This window comes from Heterocephalus glaber, unplaced genomic scaffold (assembly GCF_053883595.1).
Source record: "Heterocephalus glaber isolate CG9 unplaced genomic scaffold, H.glaber_assembly_v1.0 deba00000546, whole genome shotgun sequence".
In the NCBI taxonomy this organism is placed as follows: Eukaryota; Metazoa; Chordata; class Mammalia; order Rodentia; family Bathyergidae; genus Heterocephalus; species Heterocephalus glaber.
In genome coordinates, this window is record NW_028258147.1 from 43,027,457 (window position 1) to 43,053,468 (window position 26,012).

The window sequence follows — 26,012 nt, forward strand, 5'->3', positions numbered from 1 at the left end:
CTTTCCACTAATTATGCAAATGTCATTTCCTGTGTCTCACAGCCAACTTTGGATACTGAAATATTATTCTTCTTATATTTTTGGAGACTCATTTTTAATTAGGATGTTTTTCCCTTCTGTAATCTTTTCTTAAGTTTAAAAAACTTTCTTGGCCCAGGTATCTAGGCTATGTAAGCATATGTGCTTTGTAATGGTCCATATTCCAGGAGGAAAAGAAAGAGATCCTTTGAGCATGTTTTCCAAGAGTCTTAACTGATTAAGGATCTATTTGATCTTATATGTCTGTGAATAGTTTTTCAATGATGTGACCAAAATCTTTTACTCCTTAATACCATATTACATCTTCAATAAGTGAGATCTCTTCTCTCAGAAACTGCTGAACATTGAAGCAACAGTGGCCCTGAAGTTTACAGACCCATAATCTAGAGAGGCAAAGGTTTGCCTAACAAATTAACAATACAAATAACATTTCAGAGGCTTTTAAAATACAGTTAACAAAACAAGCTATTTTCAATCACTTTGGATGAATTACTATCATCCTAAATTTGAATACCAAATTTGCTATCTTGCTTTGTTGAATCAGTCATTCCAATCTTCCCTGTTAGGAAACCCCTTAACATAATTTGTTGTGTCTCCCTGAAATAAGGAAAGCTACATTTTCTTCAACAATGAATAATTTTTTTAAAGTTTTTCAGCCAGTCTTCACCCCATTCAATGATTTGACTCCAACTTGAATCAAGATAAAAAGTTGTTTCTCTGTTCTCCTTCTTTCCACTAGGAACCTGTTTTGAATTCAGCAAACTTCTTTTTGCTTGACAAAGATTGCAAAGCCCCAGCCCTATCTTAATTCACCTGGACTCTCTGGCTGCTAACCAAGTTGTGATGCATAGAATAACTGTTAGAGATGACTGTTGAGTCCAGGAATAGAGCAGACTGGCAAAATCTTTCAGTGCCCTGCAGCTCAGCCGTACATTTATAAAACAAACTTCACTGTTTTTGGATCCTGCCAAAAATGCAGGCAAGAGCTTACATTTTAGTCCACTTCCTGCGTGCCACACTGTGTGGAGCACTAGAGTACAATACCTTATTTCATCATAACAAAATTACTGTTGTGCTGGTAACTTCCTCTTCTACTTAGGGGAACAGGAATTTATGCTGAAGAACATTTCATCCCAAAATCCTGGGAGGACAGTCATCCCCCTGTACTGTCAGGGGATTGGTTTCATGACGCCCCCCCACCCCCGCCAAGGGATACCAAATCTCACAGATTCGCAAGTCCCTTACATAAAATGACACAGTGCTGTGCATGTAACTACACACATCCTCCCATATAATTACCTGCCACAATGTAAATGCTATGTAAATAATAAACTATTATTTAGGGAATAATGAGAGGGAAAGTCTGCCTATGTTTAGTCCAGGCATAATTTTTTAAATATTTTCAACCTGCATTTGATTGATTCCAAAGATACAAGACTAACAGATATGGAAAGCTAACTGTACATGTAAAATAATTATACCTGTAAGTCCAACAAAAGATTTAATAAATTAGGACATCTTTAAAAGAAAAGCAGAGGGAGGGACAGAGGGGTTGAATGGAGGGCAAGGGAATGGGGAAAAAAAATAAGAGCCAAGAGAGATTACGTAAATGTGCAAATTCCCAATGATGAATGTCATTATCTTGTGTAGCTAAAATGTACCAATAAAATTAATAATATAAAAAAAGAAAAGCAGAAACAATTTCACGGTCAACCACTTCAAGGAACTTAATATTATTGGTGAATTTAAGAAAAGAATTACCTTACACTTAGTACTGTACTTCATTATAAGTAATTTCAAATAAATAATGATAGAACTGAAAATTTTTGTGCACTAAATAGTCTAGAGATGGTACAGATGGAGATTAAAATGGGAAGTTGTTTCTCTTTTCAGTTTTGGAAATTCTTTTCTGATTAGCTCCTAAATTGGAGAGGCAGTAATTCTTTGCTTGGTTGTAAGACCAGCTGCATTTGCCACAGTGATATGAGAAAACCACAGCATTGCTAGAATCACCTTTAGAACATACAATGTCAACTATGTCCTTTACCCACTGCAGATACTTTTGGGAGTTCCACATCCCAGCAGGAAAGTATTCCCCTGTCTTGCCAAGGCAGATGAGGGTGATCTGATCCCATTCAGACTGCTTTCCAGCCTCTTCCTCACCAGTCATTCCTCTATGTCCAGCAACAGAAATGCTGCTGGCACATTTCCCATGATCGAGATGTTGTTCCCTCTGCCTAAGGAAGCCACCTCTGCTCTCACTTCAAGTGTCATAGAGCTTGCCTGCAGGAGGCTCCCTGTGCCTACGTGAACATGACTTCATGAACCTCATGCCCTACCTGCCTCCCAGGAAGCTGCTCAGGAGATTGAGGTCTAGGGTCCACATCTAGATTTGGCAAAACTCTCAAAGTTAGACATAGTGTCTTTCTAGTTCACCATCCCTACAGCTTTATCAGGTCATGTCACATTTGTGGAATGAATGGCTTTCATTTGAAGCCACTCTGAGGTACAAAAACCCAGGTTTAAGCAATAGAAGTACAGGATGAAAAGGCAATGAGGAAATCAAGAAAAAAATGACTTGATTTTTAATTGAACTATGGAATTCTTAAGTGCTGGCAGAATTTGTGCCTCTGGAACTCAGTGTCTTCAACTTTAAAATGTGAGAGTTTAAGTAATTAACTCTAAATGACATCACCAACAGGTCCAGTCTGGTTCCCCTTCCTTGGGTTTTAGTCTAGTTTTCCTTACGTCATGGATCTTGCCATTAAATTAATCTTAGCCTTGGCTTTGTAGCCAAAATCTTAGTGATATGAATTCTAGTAAGGCCTTTGAGCCCTACTAGAATCTCCATTTTCAACCTTTCCTTCTTGAATTTATTGGAAAGGAATGACCACAGAAAAGATATAATTTGGCTACAAGATACCGTCAGACGAAGACGCAGATTGTGTGGTATCAGAAGTAATATGTGCTAACCAACTTTCCATCGCCACGGCAGTTACCTGAGATAATCAGCTCCTACAAAGAAAAGGGTTATTTTGCCTCACCATTTGGAGGTTTCAGTTCCTGAAAATGGGACTTGCTGCTTTCAGGCAGGAGCAAGTGGCAAAACTATTTGGCTCAAGGCCAGGACACAAAAGAGAGTGGAAAAGAAAGAGGGTTCAGGGCCAGGGATTTAGCTCAGTGGTTTCATTGCCTGCTGTGAAAGCACAAGGACCCGAGTTTGATCCCTGGTACCGAAAAAAAGGGGGGGGGGCTTCAAAGGCGTGGGGCTCTCACCAGCCCCAACTCCTCAGGGTCCATCCCCTTCTGACAGTGCCACGGGCTGGGACTGCAGGACACAAACCTTTGGGAGACACTCACTGAAACTATAGCAAATTCAAAGGAAATCCTTTCTTCTTTTATGTATGAGATTTATAAATTGTTGCAGTCTATTCATAAAAAATGCTTCTGAGGTAAAAGATATCAGCAAACAGATATTCACAATATCCTGAAATATATAACTTTCAAAATTGACAAAAAATTAAAGGAAATACATGATCCTAAGAAGAGTCAGAAATTATCAATTTTTATACCATCTGCCCTCCATGTCTGTCAACTCTTGACTTGCAGATTCATCCAAATTTAGATTTAAAATATTTGGAAAAAGATATTTTCCATGTGTACTGAGTGTGTACAAACTTTTCTTTTTGCCATTTCTCCCTAAACAACACAATATAACAACCTTTTATGTAACATTTCCATTATTGGGTATTATAAGCAATCCAGAGACTGTTTAAAATATTCAGGATGCTGTGCACAGACTATATGCAAACATGACTCCATTTTATACAAGGGACTTGAGCATCTGTCGATGTTAGTATCTGGAGGAGGAGAAACATCCTGAAGATTCAGAGAGACAAGTACATTCAGCATGTTGTCTACCAGGTAAAAGGATATATGTGTAGACTTAAAAATCTAATCACCAAGAAAAATAACAGGCATTGCGAAAGCAAAATCATCAGATGCAGGCAGAATTTCCTTAGGCTCAATTCCTTGCTGCCAGTAGCAGGAAGAAAAATGTAACTTTGGAGTGTATTGTAACCAATTCACAAGAAAGACTTCCCTCAAACTAAAGTCAAAGCATTTTACAAATTAGAAGATATTTTAACTATCCGAACTTCAGGCCCATGGGGAGAACATATGCAGAACACAGCTGTCTTTACAGTGCCCCTTTTGCTATAAAGTACGGTAAAAGAGACCAATCCCTGTAGGAATGAGATATGTTCTTTTTGTCAAATGGAGTTGCACTTTCATGATTTCCCACAAAGCAGCTGCAAAAATACCTACAGTAGGGCATCTGGAATTCTTGAAAGTGACTTAAGGATTTGTGGCTAATGAAACATTGTGAAATAACACTCACCATGTTGTAAAAAATACTCTTAACCATTTATTAGCTTTTTTAAGACAAAAATGAAAGGTGCCTTAAGCATAATAGTCTACCTTGATTAGAAGAAAATGCTAACATGACAAAGTAGTATAAATAGATTCCTTGCCAGAAGCAGATCTAGACCCAGTAATACTATAAAATTTCTTAGAAGGTATGAAGAACACTGTGGTAAAAATCCCAATGTGATGGCTGTAGCCTAAGTGTTTGATCAAATTGTGAAGCATAATCAGTAATAACTTTCATATTCTTAAAAAATGTGGTTTCCTATTGAGACCAAGCATTGTTCCCAGTGGGGAGGGAGAGTGAATTCTTTTAAAGATGTTTTTCATTTTTACCTCTCACAAAACAAGACTATTAGAATGAAAGCAATGTCCTTTCCATAAGAACTTGGGTCAAATAAACCATGTATCGTTCCATCTTAAAATGAAACATCTGGCTGATTTAAGATGAAAACTAGCTTAATTATTCTTGAGCATCTAACAGAGAGAGGTTAACTTCAAAATCTATACATCTTTCCAAACTAAACATGGATGGAAAGAAAACTATGAAGTTATTTTTGATTCAGGAAAGTAGATCTGGAGGTAATTTAGTGAACACAAATTACCATTGACAAGGGGAGAAATAATTTATCCTCCTGGTGAGTCTTTTTATATGAGTGGCAGTGTGGATCTGTCAGCAGGGAGAAGGCATTTGGGTGGATTTAAAATAATTGGAATCCAAGTCTAAAATTTCTGTAAGATAATTGGGGTATCATGGGCATCATACGAAGTTTTTAGGCTCTTCAAATAATTTTAATTTGTCAAGTGAAACATAATAACAAAATTGTGAGATACATTTAAATTCAACTGGAAGAAAGTCTGTGGCCTAGAGGTAAACAGGTTGGAGAAATAGCTAACTCTGATGTATTTTTTTACAAATACTTCTCTTTTAGCCTCACTTTGAGTGGGCTGTCAAGCTAAGGGTCACTTCTCACTGGAGTGTTTATGGGTACAGTGGTACCTCGGTTCACAAACTTAATTCTTTCCACAATTCTGGCCACAAACTGAATTGGATAAGAACTGAATTAAATTTTCAGTAAGGTCGACATTGAACCTTACCGTTGAATTTGATTTGGTTCTTACCCAATTCGATTTGCAGCCAAAATCATAGAAAGAATTAAATTTGTCAACCGAGGTACCACTGTATCTACTTGGACTCTCTCATCTCTGGGGCCTCTCCCAGTGATCCCTGCCTTCATGTGGACCTTGACCCACTTTGCTGGTGGTCACTGCCAGACACAATTTGCTTGGAAAGATGTAGTCCTTTCTCTTCTGGAGCATGGAACATGAAGGAGGCATTTGAGACTCTGATTTTCTATGGGCCACACCTCCCCTCTTCTCCATGTGAGTGTCAATTTGAGTGTCATTCAAGACTGGGAGGATGATCAGATTTTCTGGAAGGTATAGAGTCATACATATAGGGAAAAATAAAAACCCTGGTTAGAGGGCAAAGTGCTTTCAGTAAAGTTTTCCTCCAAGACACATTTAAGTTATTAACTTTGGCCACCTGGCCGGGACGTCTCTCTACCACTTCTTCTAATCTCCAGTGTGAAGTTCCGTGTATCCTTCAGAAAAACCTTATGCTCCTCACAGGCTCATTGAGAGTCTGTCACTACACTATGTTTCCTTAAGTTTATAATGCTTTCTGTCTGTGAGGAAGGAGAGAGGAGCAGGGAATGGTGACTGCTGGTCTTAGGCATTTGAGCCAGTGCTGAGTCAAACACACATATCTACACAGATCACAATGACAAACTTTAAATCTCAGAGAGCCTCATCTGAACCTGGAGAAAGAAGACTGGTTATCTGCCTGCCTCGTGATTTCTAAAACTGTCTTTCTCACAGTAGAGTTATACTTAAATACATTATTTAGAGAACTTCCAGTAACTTCCTCCTTTGCTCTACCATCTATTAGTAATAACCATATAATCCCTTTGGTTACAATATTCATTTAACTACACAGATATTCATCTGTCATTTTGAAGTTATCAAATAACTCAAATTTGTATCTAAAAGTCATCATAGAAAATTCCTTTCTGGGGTAAAGTAGTTACAGAACATCTGAAATGATTTTGTTGATGGAAATTCCAAAGCCATCTATCAATCATATTACCAGATGAGAGATGGTTAATCATATGGATATTCTAAAATATTTTATGCTTCTTAACCAAGTGATTTACATAGACTGGAAGCAAAAAGTGTTAAAATATGAAAATCTACCATAACTCAAAGAGAACACTAAAGATCTATTCTAAAGCTCAAATGAGGCAAAGAAACACATTGCATAATTGCAATAACTCTTTATTGTGATATGCATATTTCGGGGGACAGAAGTGATCTTACCTCATCATTTAGAAAATTCTGTAACTTAGGCAAGCCCTATTTTCATCTCTGTGACTCTTGCACTCTTTCCTGGAAGAGCAGGAGGGTGTGTGCGTGCGTGTGTGTGTGTGTGCGTGCGTGTGTGTGTAAGCCTTATGTTAATGTACCATGTGAGAGAAATGAAGGGTCATATCAACTTTAAGAAGGAACCAATAATAGGGTTGATAGTCACCGGGGAATGCCCAGTCACCTGATGAGGGGACAGCAGGAGATGAAAGAATAATTTACAAAGAACAAGGAATAAAAAATAATGTATGATAGTATTACTTCCTGGGGGCCAGGAATTGATCTTTAGCTCTCTCCTGGCTAGAGACCACCTGATCTAGCTCTGTCCTGGCTAGGACCATGAGCTCTGATCCTAGTTCTTCGAGGTATCTCCATACTGATTTCCACAGTGGCTGCACCAGTCTGCACTCCCACCAGCAGTGGAGCAGGGTTCCTCTTTCCCCCACAACCCAACCAACATTTGTTATTCATTGATTTGTTGATAGCAGCCATTCTTTCTGGAGGTGGAATTTCAGTGTTGTTTTCATCTGCATCTCTCAAATGACCAGTGATGTTGAACATCTTTTCATGTTTATTTGCTGCTTTTACTTTTTTGTCTGAGAAATGTCTGTTCATTTCAGATGCCCGTTTTTGAATTGGTTCTTTAAATTTGAGGGGTCTGACTTTTTAAGTTATTTATATATTCTAGATAGTAGTCCTTTGTCTGAGGAACAGCTGATAAAAATTTTTTCCCAAATTGTAGGTTGTCTCTTTGCTCTGTGGCTGGTTTCTCTTGCAGTGCAAAAGCTTTTTAATGAGATAAGATACCACTTGTCGATTCTTTGTGCCAGTTCCCATGGTATTGAGAAGTCCCATTTGGACCAGCTACTCTCCTGCTGGGTATCTTTCCCAAAGAAATAAAAGAATCATACCACAGCAATATATGTGCATCCATGTTTATAGCAGCACAGTTCATAATAGCTAAATCTTGGAAACAGCCCAAGTGCCCATCAAATCAAGACTGGATAAAGAAGATTTTTTTTTTATAAAATGGAGTACTACTCAGCCATAAAGAATGAGAAATTGGAAACATTTATAGCTAAGTGGATGCACATTGAGGCCATACTCTTAAGTGAAATAAATAGGACACACATCTGTAAATACTGAATAGTTTCTCTGGTATGAGAAACTGAAAGTGTAAATAAGGATTAAAATAAATAATTGATAATATGAAATAAGAAGAAAAGGTCCAAAGGGCTAGGGGAAGTGAGAGGGGAAGGGGGAAAGAAAGAAGGGAAAGGAAAAAATATGAGAAAAGGGAAAAATGGAAACAAAGCCTTTGTAAATAGTGAGAGGTGGAGGAGTTGAAGGAAGGGCAGGGGAATGGGGAAGAAATAATCCCCAAGATACATCATGTAAAGGTACAAGTTCCCAATGATGAATGTAACTGTATTGTATGCCTAAAATGTACCAATAAAAGAATTTAAGAAAAAAAAAAAAAAGGACCACAAGCTCTCGATTAGTCAGTATTTATGATCATACAACATAGCAAGGGGGCATGCAGGCAGATTTAGGGAACAGAAGAACTAATTCACTTAATGAGCCAGGCTTGGAAAGGGAGTAACTGTGTACACTTGTGAAGGACAGGGCACAGTTAACAAGCCACCTGTGCTATCTCCCAGGTCATAGCTAACAAGCCACCTGCATTATCTTAGCTAACATCTGATCTTAGAGAATGGTTGCGCAGAGTCATAATTCCTTAGCTGCAGGATTTCCTTGCTATAGAGACATCACAACCATGTTGATCATTGAAAGATTAATTGTGACCGTTGGCATAGGGAAGTCTATCTCCAAACACCAGCCAAAAGGTCAATTAGCAATTCACACTTAGGCCTTGGAGTGACACATAGTGTTAATTAGAAGCCAAATTAGAAGCCAAATCAATAATATCCAAAGCCTGCTCAGTGCAGTTTCAAATTGGTCTCCTGCAATGAATTAAATTTAATTTTTAATTATACTCTGAAAGATAAGTTATGTAACTAAAACTAAAGATGTTTGGATTTTATGCAAGAGCTCAGATGACAATAACTTGGGAGCTCAAAATATTAACTAAGATAAATGCAAACCAATCAAGTGACTTTAATATTACACTCTTCAGCAAATCTCACAAATGAGGTTTTGGGCTTTTTTTTTTTTAAGGATAAGAAACTTGATTCTGAGCCATAGTTTTCAGTTGTTTTGTTATTTCTGTGATCATTCCAAGGGGAACTGTTTGGGAATTCCCCATTTTAAGTCCTCTGAAAAATAAATACTTCGTTATCCAATACATATTTGGTTATTGGGGTGGGAGTTGATGCTTATGTGGAGTCGTAAAACCAAGTCACACAATTTCATGGTCAATTCACTTATGAAATTAAATCAAAGATACAGAAGTTTGGAGAGAATCTTCTAGGAGAGGTTACAAGTAAGTTAAAAGGACTTCTCTTCTAGACAGAACCTTGGTGCTGAGGCATAGTCATGTTTCCAGGGGAAGAAAAGAAGCTGTACACATTCATTGAAGCTATATTTACTGCTTTAAGGGTGCAGGGACACAAGAGAGAGCTAAAGCCAGAGAAAGGGAGGGTGAGAATGTGAAGGAAATTAGGATGCACACAGGATAGAAAGAAGGAACATCTGCAGAATAATTAGCAAATTCCTTCACAAACGGAACATTTATAGCTTTAAACTCTTCAACACCAACCAAACTACATTGTTTTCAAAGTGCTGTTTACTATTAGTTCCTATTCTAAGATCAGTAAATTCAGAAACTGCTTCAAAGAGGAAAGTAGGGGAAGGAGAAAGGAGAACTGCCCTCTTCTACGACCGCCATTTTAAATCTCAACCGGTTATGAAGATTTGGTGTTTCATTTGTACTGAGAAAGGGAAATTCTTTGAAACATAATTCCCAGACCTGTTCGATATTCAATTTTGCCCATCCTTTAAATCAAATGAATATAATATTCACAGGTGCCATTTTTAAAGAGACCAAATAGACTAAGTATCTTAACTCCTTATATTGCTAAGAAAAGTCAAAGGATGAATTGTATTTGTCATAAGGCAAACCTAAAAGGAAGGTGGAAATGTTTATGACCCCTGTCCAACCGGAATAATGGAGAACTAAGTGGCAGCCAACTGGTATACAAGATTAGCTGATTTCAAAAAGAAAAATAGAGGTGAGAATGGTTTTTATACTTAACATTTATAAATAAAAGTACACTCTGTGAACAAGAGGATAAGGATAGGTAAATTTTTTAAATGAAGCTTATCTCTTGTCTCACCAAAGACATGAAAACAAATTGAAGGGTCTAAAACCCATCCCCACAGGATTAATGCCATAGAAGAAGGGCCCCTACTCCTAGAACGGGCTGGAAGCAGGGAGAAAGAGGAAGTAGCTCAGGCAACAGCACTGGAATGGGCACAGCCTTCATCTATCATTCTTCTCTGACTCTTTGTTAGCCTCCCCTTCCCCCCTCTTCTCTTTCTCTTCTACCCTTTTCTTCTTTTCAAGCTCTCCTCTAATACTGCATTGGGACTACTGTGTTCTCTACGACCCACTACCAAAACTCAACAAGTGCAATTCAACCACCTCTTCTGCTCTGAGGCTAACACAAGAGGTTTGCCCGGAAGGCAGGGTGCTGGCAGTATCAGGTAAGAGTGACAAGAGTGCTGTCTATTTCGAGATCTGACATTCACCTCTCCGAGACCCTAGATAACCTAGTCAATGGAAGTGAGCTACTTCTTGCTATCCCTTAAAATCATGATTTACAATATCAACAAGAATTTGTAAACATGTCCTATAGTAAATCAAAACACGCCTACTTAATGATTCAGTCACCAAGTCTATTTGTGATTATTGTAACTGGTGGCTTTTTGTGGAGTAAAGGAAATAGCAGTTATATCCTGAAAAAGTTCAAAATGCTGCTCTCGCTGCCCTAGTCTGTGTCTTCCTTATTCCCACTTGTGAATTAGTTACCTGTATGTGGAACTCTCAGATCTCACAGGTTAACAACTGACACTGCAGAAAAGTCCCTCTTGGCTCATTTGGATCAATACAGTCTATGACATTGAGGATGGGAAGAGACGTGAACCACCCATTTTTCTGAATATAATCCTGTCTTTTCTTGCCAAGTGACCCAGAAATAAATAATAATAATGATAATAATAAGAATTTATTTGAGGGAAATTTTGGTGCTGAGAATAGGGAGGCAGTCAGACAGCACCACTATATAGCAAACCTGATGTTACCACTCGTCAGGCCACTCGCCTAAAGACATACTTTTCAAAAAATCTCACCCTTTTAAGACCCTTGCTGTGTAACCAACAACAAATATTCACCTATATAACTCCTTTGTGTGCTGTAGGTACCACTGAATGCTTGCTGAGTTGAAAGAAAGGCATCCATTCAACCCAAATCTTGCCAAAATCTTCTCTAAAGACAATGTATAGGTATACAGATCTAGCTTCAAATCCTAGTTCTTTTGCTTACCAACTATATGGTGCTAGGCACTTCAGGACTGCCATCTTTACAGTGAGAAGAATGAGAAGCAGGGATTTAGCTCAGTGGCACCATTGCCTTGCAAGCGTAAGGTCCTAAGTTCAATCCCCGGTACCACAAAACAAACAAACAAACAAAAGAATGAGGCTAGTATTAAGGACATGGCATACACATCAGTTTAATAAACTCTAGCAGCCACTGAGTGTTCAACCAATGACAACCCCTATAAGTACAGATGCTCAGCAAAGATTAATCCTGACCATAACAACAGTCCATGAAAGAGATTGTTTTGCAAGGTGGAATTTTGGGCCAACCACTGAAAAAAAGTTACAGCATAAATAGCAAAATGAATTGTACATGTATATTTAATGAACATGTGCTTTCTTTGCTTGAAAAATATTTCCAATTTATTTATTTGGCAAGTGACACATGTAGTTAATGCCTCCCACACTCTCAGATGATGATCTTGATCCACAAAGTCAGCAGACACTGCCGAGGAACTTTCCAAACTGGGTCAAAGAATAGGGACCCACCAGTAATGCTGTTACACCTCATTTCACAGTTATATTAGGTATTAGATAAATATTAGATATTTTTCACTTTGAAAAGAGTGTGCCTTAATATCTGTAAATGAATTAAAGCATTATTATTCCTTGTTGTAAAAATTTGAAGACTATTAATTTCAAATGAAGCTAATATTTATTAATAAAGCATTTATCAGTTCTTTCATCTAAATATTTCCCTTCCCTCACGTTCTTTTTCTTTAACTTCTCCGTGGCTTCTACTGGTGTTTCCTTCTTTCCTATGGACTATCCTGCACAGGGCTGGCTCACCGTAGGACTAGCCATGTGTAGTGATTCGCACCAAATCTTCCAGGGCCATCTAAATATGTGATTTACAATCAAGTAATTATTTTAAGGATTTTCTTATTTCAAAATTTGAGAACTCTTCACGTGAGAAGAGCTCAAAAACTAGGCAACAGCTTTTCTTTCAGGGGGTATGTTGACATATTCAGCAAATAATTTGCAAAACACTATGGGATGTTGGAAGTTGTTTTTCTATCTAGACAATGTGTGTGGCTTGAAACTCACATTTGTGCAATATGTTTTCTTAGACTGGCTTGCCAGGTGACCAGAATAAAAAGCAGGTTCTTAAAAATTACCTCCTTCAATCCCTGTCTCCCTGGTTGAGGGGCTTCAGTGCATTCCAACTGTATATTTTTTGTTTTAACACCCTGTGTGGCCTTCCTTAGTTTAGATTTGAACTCAGTTCAAAAAAGCACAAGTCCAGAAAAGGATTGTGCAAGAGTTCCATGTTTATGCTATGTTGTACGTTCTTAATAATACTAGCCATGTATTCCATAAACATTAATTTAAGTTTTATGAGATTACCAATCAACTTTTCAGCAAATACTACAAATTTCAAGGCAAAAATGAAGAAAATACTAAATAAAGCAATGTTTTTAAGAGTTTATATAACAATGAACACAAGTTCATTTATCAAGTGAGTGACTCAGACATTCACGCAGCCCTGACTTCGGGTGTTGCACTGCTGCTAGGTGCCTGGAGGAGCACAAACTGAGCAGGACCTAACTACAGCCACACATTACAAACTCTGCTGCTCCTAGAGCTTTGGTGCATCTGATTTCAAGTCATCATACCAGAGAACTCATTGTACAGTTTCTACCTAAGGAAACAAACTGATTTTAGGAAGTACAATGCAATCAATGAGTTTCAAATTAAGTTTTAAGGGTGGAATGTTTTTAAGGAGAAGAATGTTTTTATTAAATGATTCCTCACATTTCCCTATCCTTATCAGTTTTACTTTCATGACAGTAGGCTATGTTTACTTAGTAGTTACTATGTGGCTGTAAGCATTTTATATATAATAACTCCTTTAGTTCTCAGAACAGTTCTTGAAGTGAGGTACCAGTTTTATCTTGCTGCAAACTAACTCATTTGAACTTAGTACCACAAAAATTCAGCTGTTTTACTATACCCACAGATTGTCCAAAGCAGGAAACCGTACCCAACACAGGGAGTCAGACAGGGCTGGCTCCTTCCTACTCTATATCTGAGGCCTTGTTTGGGAAGACCTGGAAGAAGGAAGCGACCTGGCCAATTGTCTCTGGCTGGTCAAGGCCCAGCTCAGTTAGAACTAAGGGCTGGAGTACCCATGTGTAACCTCTCCACACAGCTTGGGAACCTCACAGCATGGTGGCCCCAGAGTACTTGGACTACTTCCACGGCAGCTGTGAACTTAAGACCAAAGTTTCCAGTAAGCAAGGCAGAAACTGGCTACCTTGCATGCTCATCCTTGGGAGTCTTACTTCCATTATATTTTACTGATCAAAGAAAGAAAACGCCTGCTCAGAGTCAAAGGGGAACAAGGGACATAGACCTCATTCTCCTTGGAAGGGGTGGCAAAGAACTTTCAGCCATATTTAAACAGCCACAGATTGCTCTTATTATCACCACATTGGAGCCAGGAGGTGCAAGTAATGTGTACAAGAATAAATATAGAACAGCAGGCAGAGGCAAAATATGAAGCCCATGTTCATTACCAGTGGCTCTGCTGCCTCAAAAATCAGTTCTGCAATTTACTCAACAAATATTTTGTGAGGGTCTCTGCTCACATACATGCTCTGCTGAAGGCTCAGGGATCCAGTACCAAACAAAACAGACAAATGTATGATATCTTCTTTTTCTAGGAGACAGATAATAGAAAAATAGACATATGATATACCAACAGCTTCAGACTAATTAAAAACATGAAGCAGGACAAGGCAGAGTCACAACTACCTATGTGATTGTATTATTTCATGTGTGGAGTCCTTGGAGACGTCTGTGAAGATTTGACAGGGACTTCTTTGTAATAGTAATGACAATAACTGTCCATATTGTGGATTTCTGGGAGACTGACATTCAAGACAAGAATAACTGAGTACCTGAAGGCCTGATGGAGAAGAGGAGCCAAAAGGAAGAAGTTCAGATCCACCAATACTAGAGGGAAGAGCAGGAGCCAAGGCACAGGGTGACAGCTTGGCAGGCTGAATACCTGCAGTGGATACTCGCAGGCTGTGAGGGGAGATGGGGTCCAGGAGATCGTTAGGGCCAGACCCTTTAGGACTCTCTGCACGCCCAGTCACTTGGAGTGATCTTGAGAACCACTGAAGGGAGGTGAACAGAGAGTGTCATGATTTGGATAGACTCCAAGGAGCAAGAGCTGAGTTAGGGACCTGTCCAATGATGAGGCCATGGTGGTGCTGGAGGTGGAAAACAGAAAGACTGATGACCAATTTAGAAAGCAAAGATGAAAATCTGCTTATTGGACTGTGAGAGAAATTGAGAAGTCAGGAGTCACTTTGGAGCCCTGCTCTGAGAAATCAAAAGGAGAGTTGTCATTTGCTGAGATGGGAAAGACTGAGAGCCATGAAAACGCAAGCTCATGTTGGAGATGCGAGACTTGGACTGTAACTACTAAAGCTCCACCTGGAATGTGGAGGGCAGAGAAACAAGCCTGGGGCAGCACCTGCCTCAGACCCCAGAGGCACCTTCTCTTCCTCCTGGATTCATTATTTCCACTCAGTCGGTGAACACTGCTAACGTTTCTGTGTTGTTGTTTTGGTTTGCAGTGGTAAGAAGTGAACACACTGGGCAAGTGCTCTTCCACTGAGCAGCACCCTCAACCCCCACTGGGTTTTTTTGGCACAGAGGCACCCAGGCTGGCCTTGAACTTGTGATGCTCCTGCATCTATCTCCTGAGTCACTAGGGCCACTATGCCTGACTCAATATTGTCATTTTCAAACTAAACACTCTCTTTTTCACCTGCTCTTTGTTCTCTATTCACTGCTCTCCTGATGTCATAACAGTCTTCATCCTGGTCAGCTGCAGCCTTGTCTTAATCAGCACTTCTGCCTTTCTCCCATATACAGTCCAAATAACTGCTACCAGATTAATCTCAAAATGCTAATCTCTTGTCGCTCATCTGGTCAGAAACATCTACAAGCATTCAAATTTCCTTGGCTGATGCCAACATGCAGAAAAAATAACTGGAGACAGTGCTAAGAGAAGATTCTCCAGCTCACATCCCAAAGGGTATTCTCCTGTAGATCTTAGAGAGGCCCTGGAATCTGCATTTGTGAAACAACCCAGCAGAGCTTGGTTCAAGTCTGAGATGTACTTGGTGGAGGGCAGGGACTTTCCTGCCTCAGCTGAGCCAAGGGACCTCTGCATAGGGTGGGGAGGCTCTCAGGCTCGTAAAAGGCAGTGCTATGTCCGGTGCTCAGAAGATCAGCAATGACCAAAAGAGTACACAAAAGCATATGCATTTTGTTTTAAAAGCTGGCTGTGGCTCACTGTGGCACCAAGTGTACACTCATAGGTACAGTATTATGTAAATGAATAATGATTTTTTCTGTGGTTTAAGTTAGCTAATATGTATATAATAGGCTGAAGGCCAATTCTTCAGTTAATAATTCCTGATCGTAACTCCATTCTACAGGCTAAGAACCCAGAGTCTCAGGAAGTTTAATGAACTCTCATAGGCCCATTGAATTAGTCGATGGGAGGGGCGGCTGGGGTCCAAGTTGTGGCTGTTTCACCCCCTACGTGGATAACAGCACCTCCTGGGGAAGCCTCAGTGAGGGACTTTTCACTTCTGTGAAAACTCCTTCAAAAGTTGGTCTTTACTTTTTGGACCCTCTCCTCAATTCAGTTCTCTCAATTCACTATAATCGGGTTTTATCTCATTATTTTATTCATTATTTTTTGGTCACTAATAAACAAAATCTTGTTCTGCCCAACAGTCACTTCTCACTCCTCATCTTAGTTGATCTTTTAGCAACACTGGATATGACAGGTCACATCCTTCTATTAATGTGCTTTTTGATATTTGCAATCTCAGATATGATCTCCATATCTATAAAAGTAGAGTCCATATTAGTTTTCCCATTGCTTTACACACAAAACCCCAAACCCACAATTTAATGGAAGAAAGGTTTGATTTAGCTCATGGTTTCAGCAGATCCAGTACCAGGTGGAGAGGCTTTAAGGCAGGAAGCTCACAGTGGAAGGACATGGTGGAGCAAAGCTACTTAGTTCAAGGCAGCTGGGAGAGAGCAGGGAACAATTACAGAGAGGAACAGGTAAGAGACAGTGTACAATAGGCCCAACCCCACCCCTATTACCTGCCCAGACACACCCGGGAGTGCACTCTCCTAATCTGCTGGGCATTTCTCAATAAAATTGACATATTAGGATTAACGGCACACTTGGTGTTCAAAGAACATCTCAAACTTAGCCTCCCCAAGAGATATCTAATTTCCCACCACTAAAACTTTGGTCAGTTTGAACTGGAGAAGCAAAAATATAGCACTGAATATCCCAAAGGCAGTAGTTTCTGTCCACCAATATCATGTTCTGCCATTGTTGAGATATAGCAGGAGCTGATTTGGCATAAACGGCACCATGGAAATTTTTTTTAATATATAGCAGCTCCACGACTCACTTTCAAAAGTTTAAGTTCCCATTAAACTTGTACTACGTCTACAAGACCTCTTTACACATAATGTAAGAGGCGTATTTTATTCAGAAGCATCATACTGAAACTGATTCCATGTCTAGAGAAAAGCTAGGCCTTGAGGAGATAATTGACACCAAAGCCTGATCTTGCCCTGTTATCTGCTGACTTGCAATTAATATGAAGATACAGCAACAATTTTATGGGTTTACACCATGAAACAAACGGCCTTCACGGGAAATTAAACAAAACCACAGACAGGAGGTGAGCACTTCCTTCCTTCCTTCAGGGAAGTCTCCAGTTGCCAGTGGCTTCACTCTTGATTTGGGGAGACCACAGAGTCCTCCTCAGCTATTCTTCTCTCCAGCCAAGCTTGCTGTCTTGCCATCCAGCCCACCCTGTCAGCCAGTCCCCAATCTATGCCACTCTTCATTTTAGTCTCTGCATTGCTTGGGTTCAGATCCCAAAAGGGAGGAATAAGATCAGATGCCAGACATCAATAATTGGCTGACCTCAAGTCGGATCCCATACCTGTGGCCAGCAAGAGTGGGACTGCGTGTTTCACACCTGACTATCTGGACTTATAAGATTCCTGAGGCTGGGCATTTCTCAGTGAAAGGGACTATTTTATAGTAAATTTCAACCTATTGTGAATTGTGTCATTGCAAATAGCAAAGAAGAAAGTTGCTTTCCTAATAAACATTCCCTAAGCATACCACTTACATACAGTGATTAAAGACAAATGATAGAGTAGGAATTAAATGCACTGGAAAGCACTGAGGTGAGGAAGGAGACTGAAATGAACAGAAAGGTGGGAATAGACGGAAAAGAGCAGACTTCACTAAGGGAAATGTCTCCCTGAGCAAGCGTGCATACGTGAGACTGTAGATCAGTCGAGGATGAATGACTCAGTTTTTACAGAAACAAAACTGTAAAAGGGCACAAAAAAAGGAAAATATTGGTTGGACTGCAGCCAGTTTCTCAGCCCCAGACATCTGGAGCTGAGACAAGGGAAGGAGAGGAGCCGTTCCTGCCGCAGCTCCTGCCCCATGCCGGGCTAGTTATGGAGGATATTTACATTAAATTAACGTGGCTGGTATGGCTGTGTTCAGCACTTGGATATGTGGTTAAATAATCAGCGTGGTTTGGCTGCTGGTTGCTTTACTGTGGTTAAATAATTGGTGTTGTCTTGGTTGCAAGCTACTTTAAAAACGTATATGTGCACTTGTTTCTCTCTCGCTGTCTCTTCCTCTTAAGCAATTTCAACAAGCCTGCAGCAGAACAGGGGCTGAACGGCTATCAAAGGAGCACTCCCCCACCCACCACCTGTACTTCCCCCAGATGTGTCTCCAGGGTTTGAGACTTTTCTTCTCCAGGCCTGGAAGGTCTCAGGAAAGAATTCTGTTCACTTCTTTTGCTTATGGAGAAGAGATAAGGCTGAGCCCGAGAGCATCTGCAGCTTTCCAAAAATGAGCTCAACTTTTATAAGAGGAATCACGCAGTTCTGAGATTCACCAGGAGAACAAGAAAAGACAGTTATGTGGCCCATTGGATAGAATGACCCTATGTGCAGGTATTTTCCCTTGTTGCATTCATGACTGGACCTGTGGAATCCAGGAACAGTTCCTGACACACTCACATATGCTCAAGATTTGTGGAACAAATGAAGGATAATAGCCAAAAAATTCATAATTCAGGAAGGATGTAGCTCCTATTCCAAAACGTTGCTTCATTCCATCACGTTGTTGATGTGTTTAGTGGTCATCACACTGTCACAAACTGTTCTGTCCAGGGCCCTAAGAAAACTCTGCTTTCCAGGTGGCTCTGTCTCTCCCATAGCCCCAAACCTAGATCCTAGATAGAAGATGAGCAGGGCAATTAACCCCTCTCCTAACAGCAAACTGATGGGACAGCTGCAGGGCTGGACCACCTGGGTCCCGGGACAAGCCTGCACCAGACACCTCACACTATCAATGATGGTGCATATGCACTGCAGGCTGCTGGGAAGACACAGGGCCCCAAGGTCCCGTAAAAGAATCCAGGGCTCCAAATCTGAAGTTGGCTTTGGAGAGGAAACATATTTCAGAGTGAGAAGTTGGTGTGAAAAAGCAAAGTTTTGTTTCAGATATGGTCTATCGATAAAAGGATAATTTCATTCCTAACAGAAGTACAGAACATACATGATGGTTAACACACAATTTTTTGAAAAAAATTTTTTTCTGAAGTATCTCTAGCAGAGATTTCTAAGATTTCAAAAGTAACTTGGAAGGATTTTTCAGAATCAATTGATTTGTCATTTTAGTAACGAATTCTATTTGCCTTTTTCAAAAAGTATTTTTAGTCAGGTATTGTGGTACATATTTGTAATCTCAGCACTCTGTGAGGCTGAGGCAGGAGGACTGCAAGTTCAAGCCCAGGCCAGGCAATTTAGGGACTTAGGAAGATCCTGTCTCAAAATGAAAACAGAAATAAAGGGTTGGGGATGTATTTCAGTGGGATGTCCCTGGATTAAATCCCTAGTACTACAAAAAAGGTTTATTTTTTCCATTTTGTTTTGGTTTTTTGACAGTTACTGATCTTTGGAGGAAAACTTTCTGGAAACATAACCCTTTCACTGTGTCGCTCAGTCCTGCATCTGATGCTATGTTTGGCAAGGTGGTGTGGTGACAAAGGAGAAAGCTCGGGAAGTCATGTCCTAGCTGCCTTTCCTTATGAGGCACATGGTGCTGTGACACTTAACCTCCTTGAGCTTACATCTGTGCTTCATTAATTTTCTGATGATTTAAATAATAATGTACCTCTTCTATGTAATAAGAGATATTAAAATTAAAGCTCGGTGGAGGTGTAATTTTCACCAATCAGACTGCCAAAGATGCAGGATAACAGCATGTCCTTTTGATGAGGAGGCAAACAAACAAACACTCTCCTACAAAAATGTGCCTCTTCTTCTACTCAGTAATTCCACTTCTAAAAATGTCTCCTTTAGTGCGTTAAAGCACATGAGAAGACAAATGTCCTAGCATATTCACTGCCACGATAGAAGAATAAAAAAGAAACCAGGATGTTCACTGCCAAGATACTGGGTTCATCAACTTACGGTGATTCCTACTGACGGTGGGTTGGGTTAGCCTGAGAGCACCTGGGGTGTTTCCAAAGATGATGGGCACTGCGAGCGGCAAACCGAGGGCAGAGCCCACTCCAAATATGAGCAGCATCGTTCCCATAAGGTGGGCCCCAAAGAAGCAAAACTGGAAGGAGGAAATCCACCAGTCCAGGTTGGTGCTCCCTCCCTCCCTCCTCCTCCCCTTCCTCCTCTTTCTTCATCTTCCTCTTCTTCCTCTCTCTCTCTCTCTCTGTCTGCTTTCATGAGGCGAGGAGCTTTCCCTGGACATACCATTCTGCCACGATGTTTCCTCCCTGCCGCAGGACTAAAAGCAATGGGTACAACCAGCCATGCACTGAAATCATAAACCAAAATAAGTCTTTCCTTCCTTTAAGCTGTTTTCTCAGGTACTTTGTCGTGGAAAGCTAACACACTTATAAAACATTAAAATGGAATACTGTGCACTCACCAAAAAGGATAAGCAAACAAGTAATATGTCAGCTCTTTATAAAGTGACATGGATCAGTATCCAAAATACACTGTCAACTATACTGCTGTTTTTTAAAGACACTTATATTTTTATATGTACACAAGACCTCCGGAAATAAATAAATTTAAATTATTTAAACAAATCAGAAGCCGAAAAGAATGTGTTAATGGCTTTGGTAAATAAATGTATGTCTACGCATGAAGTAAAAGCTTATGATAAAAAGTTACCTATCGCAAACTTTCCTGCTCAAAACAAAGCGCGACAGAAGGCTTGACCCAAGGTGGACACTCAACTATTTCTGGGGTGGGTAAGTGAATTCAAAAAATGACTATGTAAATATATGTAGTTAATCACTTGGGGAGATGTATACCACAGAGAGACCAACTTTTGGTTTCAAACAGCACACCTGGATTTACCTTATTTTTTAATGGGCAAAAAAGGAATATTAAAACTGAAAACTTTAAATGATAAAGCTCTAAATTGAAAGATTAGAAAGTACAGAGTATTCCAACCTAACCCCATAGTCCTCCCTGTTTCCTTAATGTATATTTTGTATTTGATTAATGAGATGCATTTGTAACAATTTTTTGTTTCTTGAAACAGGGTTTGCTGTGAGTTCAAGGTCAGCAATTCTCCTGCCTCAGCCTCCTGAAGGCTGGGATGACAGGCATGCTCCACCATGCCCAGCTGCATTTGTTACAACTGATAACCACTACTGATATACTATTATAGACTAAAGCCTACAATCTACATTATATTAACTCTTTGGTTTTCTGTTTTAACCTAGTTAAATGGAATCGTTTCATTCATAACTCATTTTCAGGCACATGTAGAAGGAATTCTTGGATTAGATTGAACCAAAGTCAGTGAAAAATGAGCAGGTAAATACAAAAGCAGATTAAAAATAAGAATGTGAACTCCCCAATTATATGTTTGATAAAGTCCTGGGATACACATTTCATTAAAAAGAATTAGATGGTTTGTAATCTTTTTCAATCAATAAGATCATAATTCTTTTCCCAAAACATTTCATGACATAAATTTTCAGCATTAAAGATCTGTTATTCTAATGGTTCTCCCAGTTTAAGAAGTATTAACCAGACACACACTTCATCCCAGCTTGTTCATGTATTTTCGCTGTTGTTGATAGTTACTGTTATGACTGTTGTCTTTACTTAGCTCTCTGCAAGAGAAAAGAGACTTTTTAGGCAGTCGTTTTCTTCCAAAAAAAAAAAAAACTGTTTACCCAGATTTATGAAATGGTAATTTAAAAGTTGCATCTTAATTCCAGGAGAGAGATCATAGGTTTGGAAACAAGATTGGGGCTTGCTTGGAAACCGTCTCCAAAGCTCGTCATAGAACCGGCTCTAGTTATTGAAAAGCCTAGGACTGATGTCCACATAATTTTCTCTTGGAAAAATTCCTCTTCTTAGAAATCTAGGTGGCTAACTGCACGCCACCGAGGGGAGAATTGTGTGATGCCTCGAAACTTCTACGGTGACCTCACTGTGGGACTTCGATCTCCATTTCACTGATACCTCTTTTCCAGCTGGACCACTCACTGGTTTTGTGGGGATTTCCCTGTGTTATAAGATCTTGAAAGCCAGCCGCGACCCTAATCTCCCACTTCCAAAGCTGGGGGCTCTGCTCCTGGGACAGCAGGCGTGACAGTACTGGCAGCTGTTTTGTCTGCACGCCTGTGAGCCCATGAAGGTAAGACCGTGTGGCATTTGGCATCCCAGAGTTATTAATAACATTCTCTGAAGAGTTAAAGCCTTTTTACATTTTTCTTAATCTTCACACCATGCTGAATCCTTACGGTTTGGTCCCCTAACAACTTAACATACCTCCAAAGCCAAACGAAGTAACTGTGTTCACACTTCTTTTTGCAAGTATATATAGCACAGCGATTCTCAAGGTGGCTCTGGCCAAGGACTACATTATCTTTTCCATCTGTCATTTCTGTAAAACAAAATTAAGAAATTACTGGAAAAATACAATGATGTCTAAAGAAGTGAAACCCCAGATTTTATTATTAGATTCAAGTTGCTATTTAACAACCAAATGTTTCTTGTCACATCTATGTGCATCTGACCAGGGACCACTAAAGAGCACTTCACAGCCTTCTTGTCACCTTTGTGTAGCTGTACTGCAGGCATTATTTGTTTTATGGATGAGAACAAAGTATGTGCACATAGAGAGGAGGGTATTGCAGTTACACATATTACCCAGAAGTAAGGAGTCTAGAAGTCTTTGTTCTCTAGTTATTTTTTCCCTGCTTAGAAGCTTCATAGAACCTTAGCATTAATAAGTAGTAGTAAGAGGTTTAAAATTTTTTATTTATTGCTTATTTGTTAATATTCTAAAATAAAAAGTTATCATCTTTTCTCAAAGATAATTCTAACTTTTAAAAAATGAACTGATCTTCTAATCTGTTCCATTGATCTACAGGTCAGTTCTTTTGCTGGTACCATGGTGTTTTTAGAAGTATTTAATTTCAGGTCAGGCATTGTGCTACCTCTTCCTTGCCTTTGTTGCCCAGAATTGTCTTTGCTATTCTAGGTCTCTTCTGGTTCCAAATGAATTTTAGGATTGTTTTCTCTAATTCTGTGAGATATGCTGTTGGAATTTTGATTGGGATTGCATTGAATCTATATAACAGTTTTGGGAGTATGGCCACTTCCACTATACTGGTTCTTCCTACCCAAGAACAAGGGATATCTTTCCATTTTCTGATATCTTTTTTCAGAGTGCTGTAGTTTTCAAAGTACTGGTCTTTCACTTCTTTTCTTAGATTGATTCCTAAGTGTTTCATTTTTTTCCCTTTGGATACTATTATGAAAGGTATTGTTTTCCCAATTCCTCTCTCAGTGAACCTGTTATTTGTGTATAGGAAGGCTACTGATTTTTGGCTGTTGACCCAGCTACTTTTCTGAATTTGGTTATTAAGTCTAGAAATCTTTTGGTGGACTTTTTGGGGTCTTCTATACAGAGTATTGCTAGGAGCCCCACGCGCTATGGATCAACATGGCCAGGCCTAACTCTCCTCCTCCCATGGAGGAGGCAGGGCCCTGGTGGGAGGAGAACAGGGGACAAGAGGTTGTGGTGGAGTGAGGCAGAGAAGAGGAGTGACTGCCTTTCTCCCCACCCATTCGCCAGAAAGCTGTCAAGCATGATGTCCTGCAGACCTCAGCTACTCTCCTGGCTTGGGTTACAGCCAGTCCCGTTTACTCCCCTGCGCTTCCCTTTTCTCTACCACTACAAATAAATGGGCTGGGAGCTTTTTCCTCCCATCAGGAGTCAGAGCCCCACCTGGCCCCACTTTTTTCTCTTTGTGCTTTTGTAACTTTCTTTCTTTGCCTTTTCTTAATCTCCCACCATCATTTGTCACTCAGTGAACCCTTCAGCCATGCAGGTAGTAGCAGAGTATCACGTCATCTGCAAATTAATTATCATGTCATCCACAAATCTGGAACAGCTTAGAAAATGAAGAAACAACTCCAGACACACTCAGCCACCTCATCTCTGACAAAGGAGCCAACCACCTTCACTGGTGGAAACATAACCTCTTTAATAAATGGTGCTGGAAAAACTGGGTTTCAACGTGCTGAAGATTTAACTATACCCATATCTTTCACCATGCACTAAACTAAAATCAAAATGGATCAAAAATCTATGCGGGGTATCTTCCCCAAAGAATTAAAAGAATCATACCACAGTGATATATGTGCATCCATGTTTATAGTGGCACAGTTCATAATAGCTAAAGCTTGGAAACAGCCCAAGTGCCCATCAACTGGAAACAGGATAAAGAAGATGTGGTTTTTTTTATAAAATGGAGTACTACTTAGCCATAAAGAACGAGAAACTAGAGACTTTTATAGCTAAATGGATGCATACTGAGGGCATACTCTTAAGTGAAATAAATAGGACACACATGTGTAAATACCGAATAGTTTCTCTAGTGTGAGAAACTGAGAGTGTAAATAAGGATTAAAACGATTTAAATGAATAATTGATAATTTGAAATAGGAAGAAAAGGTCCAAATGGGTAGGGGAAGTGGGAGGGGAAGGGAAAAGGAAAGAAGGGAAAGGAAAAATTATGAGAAAAGAAAAAAATGGAAACAAAGTCTACGTAAATAGGGAAGGGTGGAGGGGGTGAAGGGTGCACAGGTAATGGGGAAAAATAAGAACCAAGATACGTCATGTACAGGTACAAACACCCAATGATAAACGTAAACATACTGTATACCTAAAATGTACCAATAAAAGAATTTAAGCAAAAACGATCTAAATATTAAATCAGAAACACTGAATCTTCTGGAGGACAGGTGAGGTAGAACTCCTGAGGACACTGGCGTAGGCAAAGAGTTTATGAATAAAACCTCAGTCGCACAGGAACTAGCACAGAGAATCAACAACTGGGATCTCATCTTATTAAAAAGCTTCTGCACAGCCAGAGAAACCACCAATAGAGTGAAGACACAAACCACAATGTGGGAAAAATATTTTACCAGCTGTTCTTCAAAGGACTACTATCTAGAATATATAAAAAAAAATCAGAAAAATCCTACCCCCTAAATTTAAAGACCCAATCCAAAAATGGGCATCTGAAATGAACAGACACTTCTCAGATGCAGGGGTAGAAATAGCAAATAAATATATGAAAAAATGGTCAACATCATTGGTCATTTATGAGATGCAAATGAAAACAACAATGAGATTCCACCTCACTCCAGAAAGAATGGCTGCTACCATGAAATCAACCAATATCAAATGCTGGAGGGACTGTGGGGAGAAAGGAACCCTTCTCCATTGTGAGAGTGCAGACTGGTGCAACCACTGTGGAAATCAGTCTGGAGATTCCTCAAAAAACTAAAACTAGAGGTTCCATTTGACCCAGCTATTCCCCTTCTTGCTATCTTCCCAAAAGAATTAAAAGCATCATACCTCAGCAATATATGCACTCCCGTGTCTATATTGGCACAGTTTGTAATAGCTAAATCTTAGAAACAGCTCAAACGCCCATCAACCTGTGATTGGATAAAGATGTGGGGTTTCTTTTAATATAAAATAGAGTACTACCCAGCCATAAAGAAAGATAAACTAGGGTCATTTATAGCTAAGTGGATGCACCTTGAGACCATACTCTTAAGTGAAATAAATAGGACACACATGTGTACATACCAAAATTTTTCTCTGGTGTAAGAAAGAAAGTCTAAATGAGGACTAAAATGTATAATAGATATTGGGAAATAGGAAGAAAATGTTCAAAGGGGAAGGGAACTAGAGCGGAGGGGCAGGGGAAAGGAAAGAGAGAAAGAAAAAAATGATCAAAGGAAATGATGGAACAAAGTTTCTGTAAATAGGGAGGGGTGGAGGAGTGGAAGGGAGAGAAGGGGAAGGGGAAAAAATAAGAACCAAGATACATCATGTACAGATACAAATTCCCTATGATGAATGTAATCATAATATACACCTAAATTATACCAATAAA

At 39.6% G+C, this 26,012-nt stretch overlaps 1 long non-coding RNA gene across 3 annotated transcripts in view; it reads right to left on the bottom strand.

Moving 5' to 3' along the window:
• LOC110345377 (uncharacterized) overlaps positions 1–26,012 on the bottom strand; it is a 95,472-nt gene that overhangs the window by 66,173 nt on the left and 3,287 nt on the right. For 2 of the 3 annotated variants that reach the window (XR_015448789.1, XR_015448788.1), the window contains exon 2: positions 22,363–22,477. This is a non-coding gene — a long non-coding RNA (uncharacterized LOC110345377). Of the gene's footprint in view, positions 1–4,442; positions 22,478–26,012 lie in introns of those variants that run through there. The other variant, XR_002388682.2, reaches the window with a different exon arrangement.